Consider the following 15,966-nt stretch of genomic DNA (forward strand, 5'->3'; position numbering starts at 1 on the left):
TAACTCAAATATATAGTTAATTAGTTCAATAATTTCTCAAACTTGCACAACAGTAAGGATTTAGTAACGTTCATACACAGAAAAAGTTTCATAGACAGATCACTAACAGTTCTACTAGAATTAATATAGGAACAAAGCTAGTAGATCTAGGAATCTTGATCATTTGAGCAAGCAAACAATTTCAAGTATAGCTCATATTTTTACCAGGTTCTTCTAACAGTACTAAGTTCAACATATCCAAAAATCAAGCATAGTTACTGAACCAAACTCCTAGAACATTTATGTGCCATTTAAACTAGTATTTTTCTTAGATTAAAATAAAAGCAAAATATGAACATGTGACTGTAACAAAAGTTGTAGTTCTTGTTCTAAGGATTCCAGAACAGTTGAGTTTATATTTTATGATTTTTCTACGATTTTATATGGAATTTACAAGTTTGCAGCTTTTGATTCTAGTGTTCATGTACGTTTTTCACTTAGGCCCCTGGGTTTTTGTTTCTTCTCAGGGGAAGTCCCTGGCGAAAGTTCAGAACAGATCAGGGAACGGGCGCGGCGTTTCCCGGCGAGGAGAGTCACCGGAGGCGAGGGGAAAGTGGGGGAAAATGGAGAGGGGATCGAGAGCTACCTTTGGGTGGCCGTGGCTCGTCGGGAGAGGGTCTGAGGAGGCGGGTCCGCGGTGAGGGGCGGCCGGCGGTGGGTCTGATCGCCGGTGGCCATGCTTCAGTGAGGGAAGGAGGGAGCGGATGGGTCGGAGAGCTTCAGGAGGGCGATGGGGTTCCATTCCAGGGGTCGGCTTGTGCAGAGGAAGGCCGGGGAGTGGAGTTCGGCGTTGGGCGGATCTCGCCGGCGCCAATGGAAGTCCGGCGATCGTTCTAGGCAATTTTGGCGGGCTAGGGCGGAGGGGGATGGGTCAGGGAGCTGCCATATGGGGTGGAGGAGGCCGTGCGCAGCTTGGATTGGAGAATATGGGGGTGGAGGGGGTGGTTCCACGGTGGGCCGAGCTCTGCTCGCCGGCAATGGTCTGGGCGCGCGCGTGGAGGCCTGGGGCTCCAATTTATAGGGGAGTACGCTTAGTGGCGAAGGTTTGGGGCTCCTGGGGGAGGTCGAACCGGCCTGGTCGAGGTCGGAACGTGGCGACGGCGTCGCATAGCGCGGGAGGTCGTGGCGGCCTTCCAGTGGGTCGGGGACGCGTGCCTCTCGCCCGTGCAGCCAGAGGGGACGGCAAGGGGGCAAACCGTGGGCGCTCGAGGGCGGTTTGGTTGGGGGCGCGGCCACGCGGCCAGGACAGGTGGCGTCGCCGGTGTACGGCCCGGACATAGGCAGGGTGCAGGGAGGCGAGAGGTTGAAGAAGCTGTCAGTGGCAGTTTTGTAATTTTCTCGAAGTTCAAAAATCCAGTTATGTAAACTCAAATTTTCTCCTCCATCTTGGCCTCAAATGAAAAGGTGTTGATACCACTTTTGCTCAGTTTTTCGAGATCTACAACTTTCGTTTTATGCACTTTTTCATTCGAGCAATGGTTTGAGAGTTATTTAATTATTTTAAAAACTGCCATTTTAAGGTACTTATTATTTCATGTGAATTTTGGCACTTTTACTCCTAGGCTTCAACTAGGTTTTTGTTTAACATGACATGGTGAATATGTCTATTCATTTTCATAGGCTTCCTTGCATTGGTTTGAAGTTATTTTAACTTTCTTAACACTAGAAATAGAACTCTTGTTTATTTGATTTGTTTAAATTAGTAGCTCATCACAAATCAAAGAATGGTTCCATTAATCATTTCATGTGATGGTTTTCCAGTTTGAATTTGATTTGCATAGAAAGTTTATCGATCATTATGAAAGGTGTATTTTATTGCCTTATTACCACACATGTCAAGTCAAGTTTAAAAGGGTACCAATTATTGTTTTTCAAACACATTGCACTCAAACACATGCACACATACATTTACACACAAGTTTGGAAGAACTAGACATAGGGTTCTTATTTAAGTTTTCTTAGCTCATTTGGGTGTGAAGTTATGTTAATTGCCTAGCTTTGGTTAAACTAACACCAGAGGTGTCACAGCACGCTTTCCCTGGCGGCGGCCTCTGTCTCCGCCACAGGACCATCGACCACGGGCGCTAGTGAGATGGCCGGGTCGTGGCTCCGGAGGCATGTCAGGATGTGCTCTGCCACCATTCGGATCAGCTCGCGGCCCTCGGCTTCAAGCTGGCCAGCAAGGACCGGCTCCAGACGCCAAAGCCTATCCGAAGTGGAGTTTAACACTAGGAGGGCGTCAGCAATCGAAGCTGGCGGCTCCGCCACTTGGATTGGGATCACTCCATGTGGCACCAGTGCTAAGCTCGCTTCGGTCGCCCAGTCAGCGATTCGCTGGGCCCCCACGCGCTGGTCCTCCTGGAGCTTCCGGACCGCCTCCTGGACCGCCTCCTGCACCCGGGTGTCCAGAGCCGCCTTGGCCGCCTCCACCTCGCGGGACCTCTCCTCGAGCTCGGCCTTCCTCTTCTCCTCCTGCTTCTTGAGGGAGTCGCGATGGCGCCCAAGCTGCTTCTCCATGTTGGCGGCGTGGGACTCCCACTTATCGAGGGACTTCCGGTCCTCCTCCAGCTCCGCCTCGGCAACAGCTAGTTTGCTGGCCCTCTCCTGCAGCTGCTCGCGCCATCCCTACAGAGTTGTAGAGAGATTGTTGAGCTCCTGCTTCCGAACCTCGAGACTCTGGCTGCGAGTCTCAAGCTCGGACCGCTGGGCCGCGAGGCCAGTCTTAAGTTCGGAACGCTGAGCCGCGAAGCTGACAACCTCCAGGGCAAAAGCCTCCTCCCGCTGCGCCAGGGTTTTTTCCCGGCTCGATACTGCGAACTCCCGGTCAAACACCTTCCGAAGGTTGGCTCGGTAGGCCTCTTGATCGGCCTTGAGTTTGGACCGAGCTTCCGCATCATGGGAGGCTTCAGCCTTCGTGTGCGCCTCCAGGCGGGTGTGCCAGTCGGAGAGGCGCTGACGTTCGCTCTCTAGGGCAGCCCACTCCCGCCGGAAGGCCGCCTCGGCAGAAGAGGTTGCCTCCTCTATCGACCGCCGGAACCTGGACCAGCACCCAGGGGAGGGGAGTCGCTTCCTCCTCCGAGGGACCCTGCAGGAGCTGTCTGCCAAAGACCACCTCCAACTCCTCCTCCGCTACAGGATCAGAGCTGGAGGTGGGAGCTTCCGGCACTGGCATCGGGGCCTCGGTAGCCGTTGTGTTCACCGCTGCAGCACTTGTCGCCGTCGCGCTCGCCGCCGCCAAATCCGGTGCCGGCGCAACTGTCACCGAAGCCGGGGTCTCGAGGGCCACTGCGTCGTGTGCGGCTGCGCCCAGCACTGGCGCATCCGCCGCCACCACATTGGGTGTGGCTGCGCCTGACACTGACGCATCAGCCACCGCCGCGTCTGGCACAGGCGCATCCACCGCCGCTGCGTCGGGCATTGCTGAGCCTGATGATGGCGCGCCCACCACCGCCACATCGGGCACCACCGGGTTAGTAGAGGTCGCTGCACCCGAGGTTCCCGCACCCGCCGTCGCTCCCACTGTCGATGCCGAGGCCCCGGTCGCCTGGGCACCAGCCGATGAGCCGACGATGGTGGAAGAACTGTTTGGGCGAGGGGCCCTGGCAACAAAGAGAAGAAGCCTTCAGCAAAAAAACAGAGCACCTAGAACAAGGGGAGTGAGCAGAATAACACTAACCCAGAAGCGCCGGGTATCCAGCGACCACGGAGGCTCGACGACTGCTTCTGCTGCTGTCGCAGCTCCCGTGGCGGCGATAGAGGCGCAACCCGGGACTGTTCCTGCTGCTGCTGCTCTTGTTGTTGCTGCTGCTGTTGCTCCCGTGGCTGCCGCTGCTGCTCTTGTTGTTGCTGCTGCTGTTGCTCCCGTGGCTGCCGCTGCTGCTGCTGCTGCCGGAGGGAGCTATCTCTCGGCGGTGATGGTGGTGGCACGGTCGCCCTGGAGGACCCGCGAGGGCCGGAGACCTCTGACGCTTCGCGGCAGGCTCCATGACTGGGGTCCCGTCGCCCTGTGTAACCTGCGCCGGACTGCATCTCCCGACGACGCGTCAGAGCTGCTCCGGACCTGGCTAGGACCACTTGTGGTGGCGCTGCCGGCCACGGCCTGCTTGCCCTTCATAGTGGGGCCGGACCCCGCGGTGCTCGGCATAACTTGATCCCCGGACGCACCAGGGATCCAGAGCCCACGGTTCGGGTCACCTCCAGTCTGGCGTGCGGCCAGCCCACCGTCGTCGAAAGTCGGCAGGGTAGCTAGCACCGCCGTTCTTAGGCGCGAGTCCTCGCAGAGGGGGACGACGCCCTGGGGAAGGATCAGGTTCTCCGGAACGAAGACTTCCCCCGTCATCGCCCGCACCAGGACCTCCAAGGCTTCCTGGGTAAGGTCACTCCCCTCTCTGCGGTGGGTCCTGCTGCAGTCGTTGAGGCCGGTGAAGCTCCAAGAAGGACGCGGCCGCTGCTTTAGGGGGGCAATCCGGCGCTTCAGGAAATCTCCGAGTACGTGCAGCGAGGTGAGGCCGCTCTCTGCCAGCGACCTGATCTTGCCCAGCACGGAGTCGAAATCCGGCGGCAGGGACGGCTTGGTCCTCCAGGATACACGGTCGGAGGCGGGTCCCTCGGTCGGCATGACCAGATGCTCGTTGGCTTCAGTGGTGGCGATGACCCACTCCTTGCGCCACTCCTCCCACTTCCCGCCATTGAGCCCGGGGATGTACGGTGACCGCAGGTCGCTCCTCGTTTGGAAATAGTATGCCCCCACTTCGTCTTTGCTCTTCCCGGACTTCACCAACTGGAAGAAGTGGCGGAAGAGGATGACACAGGGCCGCACCCCCACGAACATCTCGCACAGGTGCACGAAGATGGCCGTCAGGAGGATGGAGTGCGGTGTGAGGTGTTGAAGCTGGAGGCCGAAATCTTCCAGCAGCAGCAGGAAAAAGGAGGAGATCGGCAGCCCCAAGCCGGTGGAGATGTGCGAGATGAACAGCACAAACTCCTCGGCGCACAGGTTGCCGAGGGGAACCGAGCCTGCTCGTATCCCCCAAGCAGTCTCCTGAGCACTCCACCCAAGCAGGCGGCGCACTGTGCTCAGCTCTTCTTCAGTCTGGAAACGGCGGGGATGAGCAAGGGATGTCATTTCTCCAAGGAGGTGAGGAGCAATCTACGCGGGGGAGCAAGGGGCGAGGAAGCTCGAAGGCAAAGGGGCGCAAAGGTTGGAAGGAAGAAGGCGAATGCGGGAAAGTAACCACGGTATGCGGTTCGCCCCTTTATGTAGCCTGACCCAACTGGCGCGCCCCGGAACCATCGCTGGAACCCAAGCGACGCCCGCACCTGGTGTTAACCGCCCAGTCCATGTCAGGGGGGCCCAGGCCCGCCTGTTAGGGAGAGCGGGTAACAAACAAAGGTGTGAAAAGGCGGGATCTGAACCGTCGCCCGCGCGCGAAGCGAGGCGGAAGCTGAGCTGACGTGCGAGTATTAAGCGCTGGCATGACCAAGCTTTTCGGGAACTGCGCCGGTAGTAAATATCCCATTTACTCCGGCCGCAACAATGCCGAGCATCGCGCGCGTGACTAGGTGAACCACTGTGCGTGGGGGCCACAAGTCAGTAAGCCGTTGCGATGTGATGAGGTAGCAACCAACCTGATGGATGGTCAAAGCCGGTCAAGACCCCTGCAGTGAGAGGCTTCAAGTTATGCAGAGCCAAATCACAGTAGTGGCCCCACCTGCGGGTTCGAACCTCCCCCGAGGTGGGCCCGGGGCCACTGTCGGTACCCTGTAGCAGGGATACTCACTTCTACTGCAGCAAGGCAGGACCCGCGTAGTCATCCGTAACTACGAGGTAAAGGGCGGAGCAACCAGGGCCCACAGGTCAGGCTCTTACCTCACAGGGCCAACGGCCCCGGATCCACTCCCCGCTCTGGGACGGGTCCGGAGACGCCATGTGTCCCCGAGGAAGGGAAGCTCCGAGCCAACCACCGAGATCTCGGACCCCCCATAGGGGTCCGGGACCTCCTCGCACCCGTCCGGACCTCCCACGTGTGTAGAGCTAACATGCCGCCGGGGGGGTCCGGAGCCACCACGTGTCCCGCGGGTACGGGCGCGGGCGCGAGTCTTTTGCTGGAGAGATATCTCCTTCGCCTACGACACCATAATGCATGAACAATACGTTATTTTATACTACATTGTTGGGCCCACTTGTCGGGGACCCAGCAGCCATGTACGCGCCTCCCTTGAGATATAAAGGGAGGCGCTCGCTGCACAGAGGCCATCCAGAACACACACAGACGTACGCTGGACTCGGCTCCTAGCTCTTCCAGACTTGAGTAATACAACACACAGTGGACGTAGGGTATTACGCTCCGGCGGCCCGAACCACTCTAAACCGGCTGTGTTCATCGTGTTCTTGAGAGAGATTGAACTAGTCGCTATCTAACCTCCGAGTAATCACCCTCTGGGCTTAGGCGGGTGCATTTCGCCACCCGGCTGTGGTTTACCACACCACGACATTTGGCGCGCCATGTAGGGGGAGATAGCTGGTTTCAGTTCATCTCTTGCTCGTCTCCATGGTTCGGGTGGACGACGTGGAGATGACAGAGGGTGTGGCGTCCTCCACGCCACACGCCTCTCGCATCCCTGCTCCAGGGGCAACCGTGCCCGTGGAGCAGCCACTGTCGGCGGTAGCGCGCGCTACTCGCCGGCAAGAGTCAGGGCGCCCGTCAAGGGCCCCCTCACAAGCTGCGAGCGGTGGAGCGCTGGTGGCGGCTAGGGAGTTGCTTCACAACCCCCCGGCTGCTGCAGCCTCGCCAGACGCCCTGAGGCAGTGACGGGACAATGTCGACCGTCTCCTCCTTCTGGCTCAGGCCTCCCCCAGTTCTGCAAAGACTGGGCAACGACCTCCGCCAGGCAATGCGGTCGTACCCTACCACCGGCGCCAGGGCGGCGTGTCGGCATCCGTGCGCTCCCCCACAGTGAGGGGTGCACGAACAGAAGACCTGCGGGCGGAGCTCAACCGCAGGCGTGCGGGTGAGGACGCCCGCATCTCTGTGGAGAGGGCGCGAGAGCGCCGTCTCAACATTGAGGGCCGTAACCTCACGCTCATGATCATATTCAATGGCTTCTCTGAGCTTACCCTAACCATTTTAAAGCTACCTATTTTCTTCAAGCAAAGGGTTCTCCTCTTCTATCCTGCTTGGACTTACACTGTACCATCATGGATTCTTAAGATCCCAATCACATTCCTTGAGGTTGGTGGGTCTGTTTTCATAACGTACTATGCCATTGGATTTGATCCAGATGTTGTCCGGTGGGTTTCACTAATTAAGTCCTATTTTACTCTAATGAATCTAATTGCTTGCATGTAGTATTCTTGCTCCTTTTTTATGATCGGCATACAGAGTGCTATCCTTAGGCTTTTCAAGCAATATCTGCTTTTCTTAGCAGCTAACCAGATGGCAGCTTCGCTCTTCCGTTTCATTGCTGGAGCAGCAAGAAACATGATAGTTGCGTATGTCTTCGGATCATTTGCAATTTTAGTTGTTATGCTTTTGGGTGGATTTGTTATTTCTAGAGGTAAAATTCAGTCATCCTGTTCCATTATGTTGAACTGATACTGCAGCCCTCGCTGCTAACTTGCCCCTCCCTTTCATGGCTTCTAGATAACATAAACAAATGGTGGATTTGGGGATACTGGACCTCTCCAATGATGTATGCACAGAATGCTGTGTCGGTGAATGAGTTCTTGGGACAAAGCTGGCAGAAGGTCTTGCCAGGCTCGACTGAGCCCCTTGGTGTGCTTATCCTCAAGTCTCGTGGAATATTTCCAGAAGCCAAGTGGTACTGGATTGGCTTTGGCGCATTACTTGGATTCACACTTATCTTCAACTCTCTGTTCACGCTCTGTCTTGCATACCTCAAGTGTGAGTGCACTCCTGGTTTTATTTACTAACTAGTGCCTTTCTGAGCAGCATCATTGAGTGATCAAAGCTCGGTACATCAGTTACACTGTAGGAACTGAAACAAGAAATGGCAATACTTTTTTCGCGACCGTGCCTGAGCACGTATTTCATTAAGAAGAAAGCAGTTTACAGACAATTCTTGATGCGGCCAAACAGTGCTTGACCAACACAAGATCACAAAGAACTAAAAACAGAAAAAAAAAACTGAAGAAACACAACCAAAACACCCAGCAACTACAACAGACACCCAGCAGCAGAACACCTCCAACCCAGCAGCCCAAACCAAGGCCAACCTAACAACTGGACCTGCAAAAGAGGTACAACATCGCCAAAGATGTCTAGAGAGGAACCATCCAACAATCAACAGTACCACGGCGGCAAAGCATCCGCCAGAAGGAGCACGACGGCAAAGCATCCGCCAGACGAAGAGCCACAGCGGTAAAGCATCTGCCCGAACCAAGACGCGGTGGCAAAGAATCCACCCGACCACCACAATGGGACGACAAAGCATTCGCCACGACCTAGGCAACAGAGGCAACGGTGTGCAACAACAAAGCGAAGCAGGTGCAGAAGTTGAACCATCCCCAGCAGCTTCCAAGACGACACCTTCAGCAAGGAAATGACGCCACATGCGCCATCGACGCCCGACTAACAAAGTCTAGGTTTTCACCTGGGAAGCACAGAGGGGAAGGGGCACACAACTGATGCCTCCAACGAGGAAAACGGCGCCCTAAAGTGTCGCCATCATCGGCCCGCAAGCGAGCAATGGCTTTCGCCTCAACCCCATCCCCAGAGCACCGCAACACCAGCCAAGGTGCAAAGAGGGTAAACCAACCACGGCAACCCCACACAGATCTGGCAGCTCCCGAGGAGGAACCGACGACCCCCACCCAGAGTGGCGCCGCCAGGACGTGGCGGGGGCCAGCCCCCACAACCCGAAGGAGGGCACGGACAGGAGGCAGCGGCCCGCGCCAGTGGAGGGAGCCCAGATCCGGGCCCCCAGCACCTGTCCCTGGCGAAAGGCGGCGGCGGCCGGCGAGCACCGAGGATGTCGGAAGGTGCGGAGGCAACGCCCCAAGCTGGAGGCGGAGAAGCAGACGACGGCCAGCCCCGCCCGGAGCCCATGGCGCCGCCGCCCCCGACGACAAGGCCCACCCGGCCAGGAAGGCACAGATCCGCGGTATGGGGAGGTGGATCCGGCGAATGGTGGCCGGATGCCGGCGCACGGCGGCCGGACCCCAGAGGAAGACAACGACTTAGGGTTGGGAGAGAGGAGGGAAGGGGAGGGAGAGGGTGCGACACGGGGGCCGGCTTCGGCACCGCCGTTGGCCGCCGCCGCCGCCGTGGGTGGGGGGAGTTGCCCCCGAATCGCCCTGGGGAGCGACGCGGGGGGCGGGGGGCGGGGGGGGGGGGGGTTAAACGGCAATACTTTATAGAATGCTTTCAAGCTTTAATCCACCAAATAGGCAGACAGCTTTGCTGAGAGACATATCCCCTTTGGTTTTACAGCATATGGGCCGTCCTATCCATCAGTATCAGAAGAGACGCTGAAGGAGAAGAATGCAAATTTGACTGGTGTGGCTGTAGATGTATCATTACATAAAGGGAAGGGACTTGGAAGTAATTGCCAGTCATCTGAAAGTGCTTGTCAAGCAACAGGCAGCAACAATGAAACAAAATTGCCAAAGTGTTGATGCCAATTCTATGCCTGCTCAAAGAGGGATGGTTCTCCCCTTTGTCCCACTCTCACTAACTTTTGACAGTATCAGATACTCTGTTGACATTCCACAGGTAAGTTTATGTAGTGCGCAAATAATTATAATTTTTGAACTATCATTATTCTCTTTTTTCCTGAACTATAAGCAAACAATGTTGATACGCAACTTTAGGAAATGAGAACGAAAATTCTAGAAGATAAATTGGAGATCCTAAAGGGTGTTAGTGGGTCTTTCAGGCCAGGCGTACTGACTGCCCTGATGGGCATCAGTGGTGCTGGTAAGACAACTCTGATGGATGTTCTGGCAGGAAGAAAGACCAGTGGGTACATCAAGGGAAGTATCAGCATTTATGGATATCCAAAGAAACAGGAATCATTTGCTTGTGTGTCAGGATGCTGTGAACAAGATGATATCCACTCTCCACAGGTTACAGTGCACGAGTCCCTGCTTTTTTCTGCATGGCTCCGACTGCCAGGGGGTGTGAATTCAACTAGGCCGGTTGACGCGCGATGCGCATCTATTTGGAAGATATTAACTTGAAAAGAATGATGAAACATAAATTTATATTTTGTTGTACTCAATCCAATATTAAATTTAGATATTTTATGCTATCATAATGGTCATCTAAGCACAGTATAACTTTTTTTTTAGAAATTCGTTGACTTTTAGGTGTGAGTAAAAATAGCTGACTGAGTAACGTATAAAATTAGTGATGAAAGAATAATTGATCCTATTTTTTGAATTTATGTACGGGAAACAAATTATAAAAAGTATTAGAGCTATCGTAGATGAACGTGGTGTACAAAGTTATTATTTTCATATATATAGGAAAAGTTAAATTTATTTTATATTTTGTATACGAAATCATCATTGATGTTTTTTTCAAATGATAGAGACACCTAATAGTACCGTGAGTCCATTAAGTGGGGCACATTAAATGTGCATGGGTCGCAAATGGTGTGGCTCCCACTTTGTAGTATACAAACAGTAGAGTTATTACATGTGAACGCAGTATACAAAATCATATTATTTTTTATATAAAAAAATTAAATATATTTTATACGTGGCCCCACTTGAATAGTATGCGGGCCCCACTTAAACAGTACACGTGGGCCCCACTTAAACAGTACACAGGGGCCCATAAACAGTACCCAGGGTCCACGTGGGCCCACTTAAACAGTACACATGGGCCCATGAACAGTACCGGCCCCCACATGAACAGTACCCCCGGGCCCCCCACGTGGGGCCAGAGCGAACGGGAGCGCTCCAAATCTTGGAGCGTTAGTATAGTCCTCAATGACAAGAAAGGTCAGTTGAATTTGATAAGCACTCACTTTTATGTGATTATTTTCTTGACTTTCGTGATTTGTGGTGCAGGTGTGTATTGAGGAGGTGATGGAACTTGTGGAGCTCACACCAGTGAGAGATGCTCTGGTTGGATTGCCTGGAGTAAATGGCCTGTCGTCTGACCAGAGGAAGAGGTTGACAATTGCTGTGGAGCTTGTCGCAAACCCTTCTATCATTTTCATGGACGAGCCAACATCAGGACTTGATGCTCGCGCAGCGGCAATTGTGACGAGGACAGTGCGGAACACTGTCGATACTGGTCGAACAGTTGTCTGCACAATCCATCAGCCAAGCATCGACATATTCGAAGCTTTTGATGAGGTGCATGAGATATTGCCTTAAAGCATTAGGACAAATTATTTTGAGCGGACCTCATATCCCTTATAATAGTTAATTGAATTGAGTTTAGCTCTATTGGTGGGAGAGTCTGACTATCAATGCCCGCGCCATCAAGTCTTTTCTAATTAGGTGCTTATCTTTAGTATAAAGATGCATAGTTCCTGTGAGGTATTATGATTTTATTTTATGAGTGCCTTCAAATACAATTTAACCACACAAGCATTAAAAATTTACCAGAGGAAATGGGGAGGGAATGCTGGGAATCATGAGATATAGAGGGTACTAGAATAGCATTAATCGCTTGAATCCTGAATTATGCTGAGAATCCTGAAATTCATTATTCCATTCACGCAGCTTTTACTATTGAAGCAAGGTGGAGAAGTGATCTATTTTGGTCCACTAGGCCATTATTCCTCAGAAATGATCAAGTATTTTGAGGTAAATGTATGACTTAAAGTTCAAATTTTTCTACACTTCAATCTCTAAATCTCATATTCACCCATTTTGTTCAGGAAATTGAAGGAGTTGCTAAAATCAAAGAGGGCTATAATCCAGCGACCTGGATGCTGGAAGTGACAACAGTTTCACAAGAATTTGTACTAGGTGTTGATTTCAGTGACATATACAAGAACTCTGAACTCTACCAGTCAGTACAAGACCTACTTTCAACCCTACTATTCTGTGCAAATGACTTGTAGGGTTGTAGTTGAGGAATGAAAGTACTCTATCCTGCTTGTGATGAGTGGATTGTCAACCGTACGGTGTGATCGTGCGCTTGGTCTTTGGATTGCAGGTACACGGGCGTCGAGTGTCGACGGAGAGTTGTTGTGGAGGAGCTCGGGCCGGGCGGCAGCTGTGGCGTCCACTCCTGGATCGAGGACGCAAGCGGCGACAGAAGGCGGGTTTCCTGGTTTGCGCCACAAAACCAAGGAGGCGGACGGCGGTTGAAGACGCCAAGTCGTGGAGGCACGGACGTCGGTCTCGGGACTGACGGAGGCGACGGGCGTCGACGGCGTCTAGGGCCTCGCTGCGGGCGAGGAGGTGACGGGCGTCGGGCGGCGTCTAGGGCCGTCAGAAGGCCGAGGTGGGAACGGCGTCTAGGGCCACGGCGTGGAGGCGGGAATCTTCCCGCGCGTGGAGTTTTGGCGGTTTTCTCAAAACCGGCCACCTACCCGGGTTTCGCGGACCCCCCAAAACTGTGAACCGGATCTTCATCCACACGGCGGCATCGCGGAGAAGACTTCGACTCGAAGAAAGAACCTCGACCGTCGGATGAGTCCCTGTATCTTTTTCCGGTTTTGCCCATACGGGCTTTCTAGTGTCTATTTGAGTCTAGGGGTAGTTTAGTCTTTTAGTCTAGAGTTAGTGGGTTAAAAACCCCCTCACCTCTTCATCTTCTCTCTCTCTCCTGGGCGCCCAGAACTGTCGCTGCCTTCTCCCTGGCGCCTCTCTTCTTCCTCCCTCCTTCCTCTCTAGGCTTAGGATTTTAGGGATGGATTCTAGAAGACTTTGTACTGAGATTGTGTGGGAAAGGAGGCCCAATCCTCCTTGTGCCCTCCGGGGTTTTGAATTCATTTCAATCTCGTACGATTTGTACTTGCTTTTGGATGAATTCGATTTTCCTTTGTCGACTCTTATGCACGAGATCGTGATGGTTCTTTGAGCTCCTTGAAGTGATTCTAATCCCTCTTGCCTAGTGCAAAACCTCTAGGAATCACGAGCTTTTTAGGATTGAAGTTCTTGAAGTTTTCACGTTCTTGAGAAAACCCCGTTCTAGCTCGGTTTTTCTTCGATTCCTCTCAAACCATGGAGTGATTCGTCGATTCTTTCCGTGGATGTGTTCACAAGTCCTTTGTGATCATGCCCACAAAATTTGGTAAGATTTGGACTTGATTTGATCCCTCGAACATCGAATTTTTGACGAGGCGCGGGCTGAAAAATAGGGTTTTTGCGTCGGGCTGAGTTTTTACCTATCACCGGTTAAACCGACACTTTGAACATGGTGCGTCGGTTCAACCGGTGAGTAGGAGTTTCTACTGTTAGGGTTTTCTGCTGTTGTTTTACTCGTTTAACCGGCGTATAGACTTTTCTAGACGTCGGTTTAACCGGTGCTTTGTGTGTTTGGTTTTGCAAACTCTCTGGACAACTACACCGGTCTTTCGGTTTTGCTAGCATCGGTTTAACCGGTGCTCAGCATCGAGTTTTGGTGTCCCTCTGGACAACCACACCGGCATTCGTGATCGATTTTGTCGGATCATCCGGTGCTCTATCACCGGTTAAACCGACGCAGTTTAAACCGCAGCGTCGGTTCAACCGGTGTGGGCTTTTTCACTGCTGCAGGCTCTGCGCGTCGGTTGAACCGACGAGGTGTCTTTGTGCACGTCGGTTTAACTGGTGAGTATACCTTGCATATTTTCAGCTGCCTCTTTTCGCTGTTTGCTTTCACGTTGGTTCGCGTGTGTTTCTAGGGCTTTCTTGTGTTGGTATAGCTCCTCCATAGCTACTCCACACTGTGCCTAGGACTCTAGGGTTGGGTGTGCACTTTGGGACTAAGCCGAGGTTTCAGTTTGCAAGAATTTTGAATCGGCTCCCATTCACCCCCTCTGGTCGCCCTTTCGGTCCGTAGTTTTTGGTTTTAAATTGTTAACCGTTTGTAGTGCATTTCCAGTTTGGTTGCCACTGTAAGCATTTCTTGTTGTAAATTGTAACAGCACCATTAATGTTTATTTTTACATGTTACAGAAGGAACAAATCCTTGATACATGAACTGAGTACTCCGGCACCAGGTTCAAGGGACCTCCACTTCCCGACCACACACTCGCGGTCATTCTTCACGCAATTCCTGGCTTGCCTATGGAAGCAAAACCTGTCCTACTGGAGGAACGTGCAGTACAACACTGTCAGGTTTTTCTTCACTGCCATTAAAGCTCTACTCTTCGGCACCATATTCTGGGGCCTCGGCTCCAAAAGGTTGAGCCCTCTACACTGCAGTGTGTACATAGCAAAGATAGCGTGATCTTGGTATGACCTCTGAATTGGCCAGTATTCTCTTTCGCCTCTTAATCCAGGGAGAAACCGCAAGACCTGTTCAACACCATGGGGTCCATGTATGCTGCTGTTCTAACCATAGGCGTGCTCAATGCGGCATCAGTTCAGCCAGTGGTTTCAGTGGAGCGAATGGCCTTCTACCGGGAAAGAGCTGCCGGGATGTACTCAGCTTTCCCGTATGCGTTTGGTCAGGTAGCTCTACAAACTTTGTCGCCTTCAATGCATTGAGAAAACATGTCCTGCCTGAAATGTAGTGTAACTTTAGAAGATCTCGTCACAACAATGAGTGTCTGTAGACTGTACTGCAGGTTTTGATCGAGCTGCCTTACACGCTGGTTCAGACCTGCATATATGGAACCATAGTGTATGCCATGATGGGGTTCAAGTGGACAGTTACTTAATTCTTCTGGTATATCTTCTTTATGTACTTCACACTGCTGTACTTCATATTCTGTGGCATGATGGTGATTGGGCTGACACAGAACCACACCGTAGCATCCATTGTATCCGCCGGGTTCCATGCCACATGGAACCTCTTCTCCGGTTTTTTGATCCCCCTAACGGTAAGTTGGCTCTAGTTCTTATTGCATTTTGAACGACTCAGCTTTTTTAAAAGTTGAACCTTCATACTTAACAGCTGCCTCATCTGTTCCCTTTGAACACCCATAATTCAGAAAATCCCTATCTGGTGGAGATGGTACTACTGGCTCTGCCCTGTTGCGTGGAGCCTGTACGGGATGGTTGTGTCACTGTACGGTGACGATGTCCACGCTCCGCTCTTTGATGGTGTCAGCAACACCACCGTGGCCAAATTTGTCAGCGACTACTTTGGATTTAAGTACAGCCTCCTGGGAGTGGTGGCCGTGGTGGTGGTGGCGTTTGGGCTCCTCTTTGCGCTGCTGTTCGGTCTTGCCATAATGAAGCTGAATTTCCAAAGGAAATGATGAAGAGGACTTGAGGCCTTCTATTTGTAAATTTTTGAAATATATAATTACATGCACTGCTGGCGATGCTATTAATTTTATGTAATCTTTGAAACAAAAACAACTTGAACTCAATAGATCAAAAGGTCCTCAAATATATAGTCCAACACCACCAATTCACCAAAGCATGTAAGAGAACAAATACACATAATTTTGGGTCAAATTGGCATGTAAAAAGTTGCAAGTTCCCCCATTTCCTTAAGATCCATCTTCTTCAATTGCACACATCGTCCCTTTAGGTTTTAACCTGGGCTGTGTTCACTTCCCTCCAATTCCTCCAAACTTTCCATTACATCAAAATCATATCAAAACATTAAATATAGCAAATGACTCATGCATGGAGTACTAAATGTAGGTAAGTAAAAAAACTATTTGCATAGTTTTGATGTACGTTGCGAGGCGAATCTTTTGAGCCTAGTTAGCCTATAATAGGACAATATTTACCACAAACAAACGAAAAGTGCTACAATATGCTACAATGTCCGATGTGATCTTTTCTACCCGCTTTTCGCGGATCTAAATACACCCCTGATGTCTTTGAACTTTCGA

The 15,966-nt window shown here is 52.1% G+C and overlaps 1 pseudogene; it reads left to right on the forward strand.

Moving 5' to 3' along the window:
* Nucleotides 1-7,124: 7,124 nt before the first annotated feature.
* On the forward strand, nucleotides 7,125-15,614 carry LOC120671186 (annotated as a pseudogene).
* Nucleotides 15,615-15,966: the final 352 nt, after the last annotated feature.

This window comes from Panicum virgatum, chromosome 4N (assembly GCF_016808335.1).
Source record: "Panicum virgatum strain AP13 chromosome 4N, P.virgatum_v5, whole genome shotgun sequence".
Taxonomy (NCBI): Eukaryota; Viridiplantae; Streptophyta; class Magnoliopsida; order Poales; family Poaceae; genus Panicum; species Panicum virgatum.